Source organism: Amblyomma maculatum, chromosome 1 (assembly GCF_055883805.1).
Source record: "Amblyomma maculatum isolate TAMU_Amacu chromosome 1, ASM5588380v1, whole genome shotgun sequence".
Classification (NCBI taxonomy): Eukaryota; Metazoa; Arthropoda; class Arachnida; order Ixodida; family Ixodidae; genus Amblyomma; species Amblyomma maculatum.
The window spans coordinates 204,014,627-204,026,092 of NC_139344.1; the positions used below are offsets into that span (position 1 = coordinate 204,014,627).

General features: G+C 40.2%; 1 long non-coding RNA gene across 1 annotated transcript; it reads left to right on the forward strand.

Moving 5' to 3' along the window:
* Positions 1-360: 360 nt before the first annotated feature.
* On the forward strand, positions 361-8,480 carry LOC146205401 (uncharacterized). The gene is made up of 3 exons (XR_014704172.1): positions 361-622; positions 1,358-1,406; positions 4,415-8,480. It is a non-coding gene; the product is annotated as an uncharacterized LOC146205401 (long non-coding RNA).
* The last annotated feature ends 2,986 nt before the right edge of the window (positions 8,481-11,466 follow it).

The window sequence follows — 11,466 nt, forward strand, 5'->3', positions numbered from 1 at the left end:
TGCTACTCAATTTTGTTTTTATGTTTATTTATTTGCCATACCTTCAATCGCCAATGCATTATAGAGGGGAGGGGGTTACATAAATGAGCCCTGGGCTCAAACTGTGCGCTGCCGTTTCATAAAAAGAAAGAAAGAAAGAAAGAAAGAAAGAAAGAAAGAAAGAAAGAAAGAAAGAAAGAAAGAAAGAAAGAAAGAAAGAAAGAAAGAAAGAAAGAAAGAAAGAAAGAAAGAAAGAAAGAAAGAAAGATCGCCTAAACTGGCTTTCGAAACCGAAACTTCGTATAGGAGGCGACAGTTAAAAAAGCCACAAAAGCCATTGATAGGTCAATCCGAACCAATCCGAAGTCATCAGTGGCGGAGAAGTGCGATGTCATCATGCTGCCTTTGTTGTCGTGCGGTGCGATTGTGGACGCTGTTTCCTTGCGTTGTGCTGCTTTTTTTGTGCTGTGGTTCTTAGAATGGGCTGCAGAATTGATGTGTGACATGTGCACTTCGATAGGTGTTCTGAATTACGTGAAGTAGTGGTAAATAGATTCACTGTCATACACCGCTTGCACCGTACCGTGGCAACGCCGGCTTCAACACGGAAGAAGGAAATGGACTGGCGTGATTGCTTGAAAATGTGAGTACGCTGCTTGAAATTATTGTTTGTTTAATGTTGCTATTGGATGAGGTACGCGCTCTTAATATTGTTGCGTGTGGTCTCAAAATCTCTTCGTAATACAACTCTTCGGAAGCTGTCGCTTTTCATGTGCAAGTTCGACCCTACCGCGAAAAAGTTATGGCGTATATCTCGTGATATAATCTTGGCGGGTGTGTATTGGATGTGTTAGCGGTGAATTATTGCGCCGGGAATTCCCGCCTTGGCTGCGGCGGTATGAACCTTGAACCACACGTGAGCGTCCCGTCCCGTGAGTGCGCCTGGGAACATGTAAACCGACAACCCCCACCTGCAGCGTGCCTTCGACGTGGCGGCGCCGGGCCGTCCGTGTTTGCCTTATTTCGGGTGTGGTGTTTCTTTTTTTTTTTTTCCTTTTTGAATGGGCCTAGTGCGCAGCGAATAAAGCGTCCATATTTTGGTGTGAGAGTGCGCGATCACTACTCAGAGCAGCAGTGCGTCGTCAATGGGAGCGGGCGCTAAAAGAAAGGCGAAGTAGTGCGCAGTGCTGCGTCAACTGGTGCAGACGCTCTACGAAGAAAATGTGCGAAAGTGCGAGAGAAAGTATGAAACTTTAATCAAGTTATCTTTGTTATTGTCTTATTCTTTATCCGTTTTTTTTTTTTTTTTTTTTTTGTAACTTGTAACGTGCGTTGAGTGTTTCCTTTTCCATATCCCTCCCCTTTGTTTTTCTAACAGATTTGATCAGTATCCCAAACGAGCTGTGACCTGTGTGATCCTTTTCGAGGTAAGTGAGTGAACGAATAAGCTTTTATTTTGTCATTTATTCATCTCTTAGTATTACCATTGTGATTCTCAACATTTAGATGAGTATTTTCTTAGTCTGTTTTAAACTCGCCTTTTTTTCTAACAGGTGGGTGCATTAATGCGATGAGTAGAAACAGCGCGCAAAAAGCAGGTTATTGTGGTGTTGCGCATGTTTCACATTGGTCGCTGCATTTAGTTTTGGTGCTTGTGTGAAAGTACAAAAAAATATTCCTCTCTGTAAAACATGGTCGGCTGACGCCAAGGTACAAACTCGTGTACTGCTCAGCCGTTAGGTGTTTAGCAGTAGATGGCGATTCGAAAGAATTATTTGAGTGACCACACGTAGTCAAATGTGCATTACAAGAGTGATTGCTTTTATTACTAAATAAGACTTTTGTATTTTTTATGAATTGTGCGTATCTTAGTGTTGTTCACATCACAGGTGGGCAGTTAGCAGTAATGGGCAGTTGCATTCGTTGATACTTTGTATCGGGGCTTTTGATGGAAGCTTTAAAATGCTGCAGTAGTAAACAATTTCAAACCAGAAATGAAAAAGTCATTTCGCTTCCTTAATGTCTTTCATGTTCGCTGCGCTTGCAGCTAGATTGATCTTAGAGGCCTTTATTTGCGCAGTTTTTTGGTTGCCTTAATATTGTACACACATAACTGAATACACCAGCAGTGAAATTAGTTTTGTGCTATTGCTAGTATTTCAGAAGGAGAAGTGTGACTGACATCTTGGGATAAGCAGCTTTTCGGTGCATGCACTTTTTTTGCAACTTTAAAATCAATTTGGATTGAGGTATGCAGGCACTGATCAATCAATATATTTTATGTGCTTGGAGCAAAAGGGAGAGAGTGTAGAATGTCAGGCATATTTCTGATACTGTGAGAAAGTCACCACTTAGAAAAAAAAATTCAGATCCACAAGTGTGAAACAAGGCCATTTTAATTTTTTTTTTCACTGTGACTGTAAGGTGCACCTGTGCAGAATGCATAACCACTTGATAGCGAAATGTTTGCGAATATCTTTTTTTTTTGAATATACAGAATGCAGCACATTAATCACTGTCCTAAATTCGATGCATTTCAACATAGTAGTCTTATTCAGGAATGAAAGGAAAGAACCTCAGTCCTAATTTTTCTTAAAATTAACGATCAAGTTTCTAAAAGATGAGAAAGAATGTGAGAAAACATGTTGCATTGTATTGTTTCCAGTAAGGTTATCAAAGCTGAAACGTTTTTTTTTTTCTTTTTTCCGAGCATTGGGAAAAGGGCGTAAAGTGAAGGCACAAAATCAACATACAAGACTCCCCGCTCTTCAGAATATTACCTATACACGAACCCTGCTACCTTTAACATAAAGAGAAAGCATACATGATTATGCTATTGTAAGCCAAGGCTGATCTGTGACAAACGCAGGCTGTGGCGATGCCACTATCCATGGGTGTGGATAGCCGCTCGTGGCACCACCCTTAGATATCCAGTTGTAAAGGACAGTTTTCAGTGTATATATATATATATATATATTATATATTATATATAATTTTTTTTTTTTCACGCATCAATGATGACTTTTGCATACCCAGATTGTTGCTTTGTCTTTCCCCTGTGGGCATACTTGATTTACTTTCCTTTTGTAACAGGCATTTCTCATGAAATACATGTTGGGGATCTTTTTGCTCCCATTAGTTAAATTTATTTATTTCTTCGTAGAGCAGGCATTTCCACACTATTTCTTAATTTCCTGTTCAGTTTTGCCCATTAGAAGTACTACAAGATAAGGAAATCAGGTTGCCTTGTTTAAGAAATTTGAACAAAATGTAGATGTGTGAAATAAATGGGACAAACAAGTTCCTGTTGGAGTTATTTAAAAATACTGGCTTTGAAATGACATCTTACACAACCTTTTTTTTTGCTCTAGAATGCACCTAGTTATGATAAATGAAGAAAATTGCCATATATGTGCCATAGTTGCAGTCTGAGATTCGGAAATTTCAACCCAATAGTTTACGTGCATTCCTATGGGTGTCACTTCACGCCCTGCACCCACAAATGGCTATACCGCTACATCCTGCTTATGTAACAAACCAGCAATTGTTTATAATAATGTAATCACATATCCTGCCTCTTCACAGTGCAGGTCTCAGCCTTAACATAAACCTAAAATTTTAGAAATGGGCATTGTTTGCTAATTTTGCACCTTTATTCAGAGTTGTGACGATGCTTGATAAGCCGTATGTTTCATTTTTGATAACATTGTTCGAAGCAGAATAATGCAGTGCGTTTACTTAGACTCTTTATTCATCTCCTCCAGGAGACTAGTTCCTGAAACTTAATACAATTTATGGAGGAATTTACGGAGCGATGGGGTAATTTTTCTTTTGAGTTTTGAAGCAACCTTCTCTGTTCAAACATGCCATAATTGGGAAAATGTTTCATGTGCTTTAATTTTATGCATAACAGAAACATCCATACACATTTAGAGCACCAATTGTCTTACCCATTTTCTAATCTTAAGGTAGGTGTGCCTCACATTCATGGAGTAAAAGAAATATTAACAATAGCCTCATTTGAGACTTGTGGGATGTTAGAAATTTTTTCTAGGAACCAGGCTTCGAAGTTTGCCTATCATCCATATTGTGAAGTGCTTATGCCACCTCCCATTCTAAACCTTCGAAGGCAAGGTAAAGCCTTAACTGCCTTTCATGACCTTTTCATCTTTAGGGAAACTGTAAAGTCTCTCCTATACGAGCGAGAAGTAAACCATGCCGGCTGGTTACTTTTGGCAAACACCGTACATTGTATTGAGGCTGAAGTCTAGCATTTTTTTTTATCATGATGTGAGCATTCTTGTTAAAGTTGCTTGCCCAGAATCCTCTTGATTGATTGTAGGTACTGAATTTATAACTGTCTGTTTTCATTACTGGGAAAGGAATTGTGTGCTTGGTCTCACTTGTTGATTTTTTCCCCTCTTTATATATGCAGTTACCTGAGAACTTCAGACTGGCCAATGCCTGGAACCTACCTGCTGCTCACCTGCACACCACAGCACAAATGAGGGACGCACTAAATCATCTACCAGCAAGCACACTGCAGTGCCCTTCTGCAAGCCATCACACGTTCAGGGATGCACGATTAAGGTCATACCCTAAACACTGCTAACGATGCTAGTATGAATGGACAGCTGCCTTGGTCTGTCTGCATTATTTCTTTTAATAATGGAGTAGGCAGTGAAAAAAAAAATCATTCTGAAGCAAATCTATTTATATTGTGGTGGTTAGCAAAAACAAAACCTCATTTCATATGTGATGTATCTGAAAATTATGTTTTTGTGTTGGTTGTAAATGTCACAGCATGTTTATCTCACCAACTATTAACTGCGTGAATTTGAAATGTACAGGTACCTGGAAAATACTGCAGACTAGGGAAGATGTGATAGTTACTTGGCTCCATACATGAATGCTTCAGTGACGTGCTGAAGTATGTGCAAGGTATCCCCTAAGAGTCATTAGGTGAAATGTAACAAATGGTTTTATCACTGAGTTGTGGTTTGTATCATTATAGATCCGACTGCGCATTTGACATTTTGGTTTCCACAACATTTAATTTATTTTTCTTCTAGCAGTGTTGTGCTTTTCCATTGTAACATTTAGCTTTATTCAGCCAGTCTCCACAACAGCCTTTCAGGTCTGCACTAATGCTATCCAGATTTTGATGGTCTGTTAGATTTCTGGAAGTAAGCTTCACATCCTAAATTTTAGGACACCCAACTCGGCAATATCTGGGCACAGATATGATGTTAGCTATTTGTTGACACTGTAATCGAGCAAAACATCAGCAATAACAGTTGATTGATGCTTGTGGTCACCTGTGTAGGATTAGCAAATGACAAATGTATAGTCGACTATATGCCTGCACTTTTTTCCTCTACACTGACCATTACATACATGAAAACAATCTGGAAGAAGGCATACAATTCTTATAAAAGGCCTTTTATTTATCCCACTCGAGTTATAGGCAAAACTGTTTTCTAATCAACACTGTTCAGTCCACACTATTCAATATAATATACACCAAGGTGTCGCAAGGTATCAAGCTTTTAAAAGAGTGTCCTAGAAGTGAATAAGACTGGGCGTGTTGGTTAGACATTGTAAATCAAAGAGCATAGCGCGGGAACAGAAACGGAGACGACGACAAGACAGAACAAGCACTAGCTTTCAACTGAGGGTTTATTGCAGAAATGATCACATATATATACACTTCGGGATCGGCAATGAATGAGAAAACAAACCATTACTATCATACAGCCACATGCTAAGCCAAGAATTCAAGCTCTTCTTATGGCAGTGCAACAGACGCCTTGCTGACATATCCCCTCTACGAGCTATCTCCAGTGCTTCTGTTATCTCTCTTGTCGGCTCGTTATGATCTCGACACATGATGATTGTCTTTTCGAACGGGATGACAAGGTGGTTCCGCATCACATCTTCTGCAGTGCGCAGCGAGATGGCAGTCTGTAGCAATGCTGCCAACTTTTTATTGGGCTCCAGAAAACGCACGTTTAAACATCAGCCAGTCTTACCAACGTAGTGCCTTCCACATGAAAGTGGAATTTTATAAACAACCCCCCTCCTTCAGGACACGTAAGGGTATCTGTGTTTAATCGGACACCCAGCCTGCAGCGTTTGCATAGGACAGGTTTTTCTGCACAAACTCAAAAGCTTTTTTTGGTGCAGTAGACAGGACATTTACGCCAGAACATTGCCCCACATTCCTTAAGTTATGAGAAACCTTAGGCAGGTAGGGAATGACAACTACTTTTTCTTTATTCCTTTTTTCCTCCTTTTCTTCTCATCCGCTCGCTGTTCGTCACTCATGCGTGCCGCAAATTTCTTTCTGCGAAGCAGGCTTTCAGCAACGGAAACCATAACATGTTTAGGGTAGCTCGCCACCTGCATACTGACACTTTCACCCATGGCTTGATCACATGACTTGCAGAGAGCGTTAGACAAAAAAGAAAGCTCTCTACAAGTCATGTGATCATGTCATGGATGAAAGTGTCAGTATGCAGGTGGCGCGTTTGCAGGCGGCGAGCTACCCTAAACACGTCATTGTTTCCGTTGCTGAAAGACTGCATCGCAGAAAGAAATTTGCGCCACGCATGAGTGACGAACAGCGAGCGGATGAGAAGAAAAAGGAGGAAAGAAGGAATAAAGAAAGAGTAGTTGTCATTCCCTACCTGCATAAGGTTTCTCATAACTTAAGGAAGGTGGGGCAATGTTCTGACGTAAACGTCCTGTTCACTGCACCAAAAAAGCTTTTGAGTTTGTGCAGAAAAACCTGTCCTATGCAAACGCTGAAGCCTAAGTATCTGATTAAACACAGAGACCTTTACGTGCACTGCAGGAGGGGGGTTGTTTATAAAATTCCACTTTCATCTGGAAAGCACTACGTCGGCAAGACTGGCTGATGTTAAATGTACGTCTTCTGGAGCACTATAAAAAAGTTGACAGCATTGCTACAGACGGCCATCTCGCTGCGCATTGCAGAAGATGTGATGCGGAACTATCTTGCCATCCCCTGTTTTAAAAGACAATCATCGTGTATCGACATCGTAACGAGCTGACAAGGGAGATAATGGAAGCACTAGCTCGGACAGGGGATAAATGTGTCAACACTACACTGTACTGCCAAGCAAGGAGCTTGAATTCTTGGCGTAGCATGTGGCTGTCTGACAGTAATTGTGTGTTTTGTCATTCACTGCTGATCGTGAAGTGTATATATGTGATCATTTCTGCAATAAACGCTCATTTGAAAGTTAGTGCTTGTCCTGTCTTGTCGTCGTCCCCATTTTTGTTCCCGCGCTATGCTCTTTGATTTACAATGAGTGGCCTAGTCCACTGACATCAGATGAGAGCTCATGAGTTGTATAGCTTAGTCTGGAGTATTTGTTTGTGTTCTGAAGTTTATTAATTAATAAAACTCATTAGCTAATTTTTTAATTGCTGTTTTCAGCAACAAAGAGTGTATTAATGGAGCGTGGTTTCAGCAACAAAGCACTCCAGCGAAAAGCGATTTTGTTCTCCAGAATGCGTCTTGGGCTGCTGAAGGGGTACAGCTGCATGTGGCACACTTTTTATTGTGCGACTTATCATTTAAGGCCAGTGGGAAAACTAGTTTATATAAACAGTAGCTTGGTGCAAATATTTCAGTCTGCTATTTCAAAGCAATTATTGGCACTTCTTTCTTTGAACCAAAATTGGAAGAGGAAATTGGTATTTCCTAATGATTGTAATCAATAAAGTCAGCAGAACAAATAAAATACTGCAGGTTATGTAACACTACCCTTCAGTTATTATTAATGAGCTTGGTCTTATTTAGCAGGTCTATCCAGCAATTTACACCTAACAGGCATCCTTTTAATAATTAGTAATATGCATTGTGACAAGCTGGCTGTCTGTTGCATAATTTTAGGATGTGAGGAATGTTTCAAATGGGCATTTTTGGGAAGCAGTTTTGAGTCTCTGGGGTGGTGCAGTGATTGCGACCCTCGACTATGCGCAAGAATGCAGGATCGAATTCGAGTATAGGCGGCCGCTTTTCTTCGGAGGCGAAAAGCAAGGCGCCCGTGGGCTGTGCGATGTTTAGTGCACAATAAAGAACCCCAGGTGGTCGAAATTTTTGCAGTCCTTCACTATGGTGTCTCATAGCCTGAGTCGCTTTGGAACATTAAGCCCCACAGACCAAACTAAACCAGTTTTGAGTCTGAGTAGGAATTGCTGATGTGCTGTTTCAATTTATTGTGTATTAGTAGGTCAGTTTGATATAAGCAACACATTCTCTTTGCAGCAATTTTGGCATATTCTTTTGTGACTCTGACAGTCTCTTATGATAGCTATTGCTAATATCCTTTTATAGTGCTTCAGGAAGATCTAACATCTGTTTCATTTAGTTGCCATAGAGCGGACAGTTGACCAGTTTTAACTATGGCTCCGACAAGTATTCAATACATATGCGGGATATTAATGGCCAAATAATGAGCACAAAATTTCCTCATACCTGAGGTATTGCTAGAAGCAGCCAAGGCAGAAGGCTAGGCAGTGTATGAGCTGGTACTTCCATTCTTCTCAGCCAAAAAACCCTCTTTTAGTTGTGATTTTTATTGTACATGTCTGGTTAAATTATTGTTGTAAAGCAACTTCCATATACATATCCTGATAGTTCTTGTATGTTATTCCTTCTATCAGTTGTCATCATTGCTAAAGGTGCTCAGACACACCAGGCTCTACAAGCCTTCAATACCTTAACCTCTTATAAAGGTTTCAAGTTCAACACACTCAACTCTGGTGTAAATACACTGTCTCATATGAATGTGTGATAAGTTATAACCAAAACAGAACAAAAGTACCTGCTTTCTTTTTGAGTATTTTTCTCATCTTCAGGCAATCTCCTTTTCACCACTTGTGATGCGGGCAACTGTTTTTTTGTTTAGAAAGTTGAATGCTTGAACCGAATAATGAGAAATAAAGTCACATCTTCTTAGCCACACTTGTGTTCAATTTGTTTGTTTTTTCGGAAGCCATGTATGACCACTGCTTGAGTGCTTCCATCTTATGTAATCCAGTGTTCAGGTTAGTGGTTATAGCAACAAAGCAGAGGAGTTTGTTAAATGTGTAGTATTTTTACTACAGTTTATTACTGTTACAGCCTTCTGTAGGTGGTGCATATTGCTAAAAGTAGTGGCTGATACTATTTATAGAGTTAGTAATGTTGATTTAGGTAGCTGCTATTACTACCTCTGAGGTAGTGTATTTTGCTAAAGGTAGTTCCTCTTACTACCTCCTATAGGTAGTAGGTTTTGCTGAAGGTAGATACTCTTACTACCTGCAGTGGTAGTGAATACTAGTAAAGGTAGTTGTTCTTACAACCTTCTATAGGTAGCAAAGTTTACTAAATGTAGTTGCTGGTACTACATCTAGAAGTAGTAAAATTTGCTGGAGGTAGTTCTGATTACTACCTTCTATAGGTAGTAAAGTTTACTAAATGTAGTTGCTGGTACTACATCTAGAAGTAGTAAAATTTGCTGGAGGTAGTTCTGATTACTACCTTCTAGAGGTAGTATATGCTACTACCTAGCAGATACTAACCTGCACTTACTAACTAGTTAGTAACATATGTGACAAGCAGTTACTACCCTAAAAGTTAGTAACCACAACTACCTTTTTTTTAAGAGTGCAGAGTAGAAACGTGGGTGAAAGCGCTGGTTATCAAGTATAGGGAGTTAATGCAATTGTACAAAAGGTACCGGTAAATTATCTCCTTAAAGTAAGCAGACGAGCCGGTAACTACAGCTACAATGCGCTAAATTTAATTTAACGCAGATCGAGGTTGTCAGACGTTTTTGCTCATTCTCGGTCCATTTTTTGTAAGTGAAGTAAATGCCGGAATTTTTAAAATCACAGTGAAAGCAAGGTCGGGAAAACAAGTTGCAGATAGAAACCTTGGGCGCTTTCTGTCGCGCGTGTATCTTGAAGAACAGGCAAAGTGACCCGCGCTATAGGAGACCCGAAGAACAAATTAAGGTTGGCTTTAAACCGATGATTACCACTTACTAATTGGGCAAAAAGAAACTTTCGCGGAGTATCGAGCTCTCAAAATAATATTAAAGTTAACTGAACGGTGATTGATAGATCGCCACTACCGGACTTTTGGCTATACGCAACTACATGGCGACGACGTCAGGTGAGATATGTTTTTTTTTTTTTGTTCTTTAAATATAAAACGAAAAGTATGCGCCAAATTAATAAGTTCACTTTTATACAGCCGTCGCTAGTGTAGTTCTGGCGCCAAGACGAGAAAAAATATCGTGCAAAAAATAACCGATGCAATCCCTCAACACTCGCCGTCATCACATTCGTCAAGCGTGAATCGAACTGGTGGCGTTATAAATTTTCCAACATATACCTATAACATTGTGAGCAATTCAAAGCTGATTTGTCGAACAAGCTTAACAGAGAGGAAATACTGAACTATCCGATTTTATTTGAAGCAAAAGACAGGTGCACGTCATTTTACCTGATATTGCTTTGCTTCCCAACGACGAGCAATAGGACGCCGCCAGCGGCATCACGCAATCTGGCGTTCACTGATGGCTCCATCGCAAAACACTGTGTGTGCTGGAGGTCCTTCTGCGCTGATTTATCAACCAATAGTCGGTAAACTAAAATAAACTGTACCACGCTCAAACTTCTCCTTAAGAGTAGACGCGATATAGCTTCTTAAACACAAAGTTTATTCTGTGATTTCGTATATTTTTTGTTTAAGGTGATTTTTGGAAGGAAGGAAACCGCATTATCTGTCCATTTTGTAGGTGAACACCTACGCTTGCGATTAACGGATACATTTGAAGGCACATATATGTCGTCGGTTCGCATCCGTATCGCGAACTAGCTTCAAACATGACTAGCAGATGGGTGCTAAATGGGAAACAAACGGTATGACACCGCCCTGAACACTGCACAAAGAAGAGTAGCGTCACAGTTTTAATATTAAATTGCTTGCGTAATTTTTCCGACGCGTTTTTTACGGGATATCTCAATTCCGGAGTACGGCGACAGCTTTTCGGCCGAATGAGGCCAATACGTGCTCTGTCGCGTAAGACTGTGCAAACTGCAGTTAACTCCCTCTCCCGGTTAGACACGTCTCTAAGCGTGCACGAAGTGGCGTTTATTACGGAAAGCACGTGTTTCATAAACTTACAGTTAGCTATGCGGGAATTACCTTATAATAAGTCTGACTGGGGGTGGTTTCAGGTTCCTGATGTGTGTTGCTCGAGCACTTGGCTACACGCGTGAAGAGTTAAGCGCGACTCGTAATTATCCGATATAAGATCCATTTCATTGCGTTTTTTTTTTTTTTTCGCTTTGAACGGTGAGCATTGAGAATAGCAAAAAATGAAGTCAAAGGAAATAATCTTCTTAAGAGTCTGTTCATGCATGACTACACCGCACAAATCATTTGCAAATCACCTCGCACTT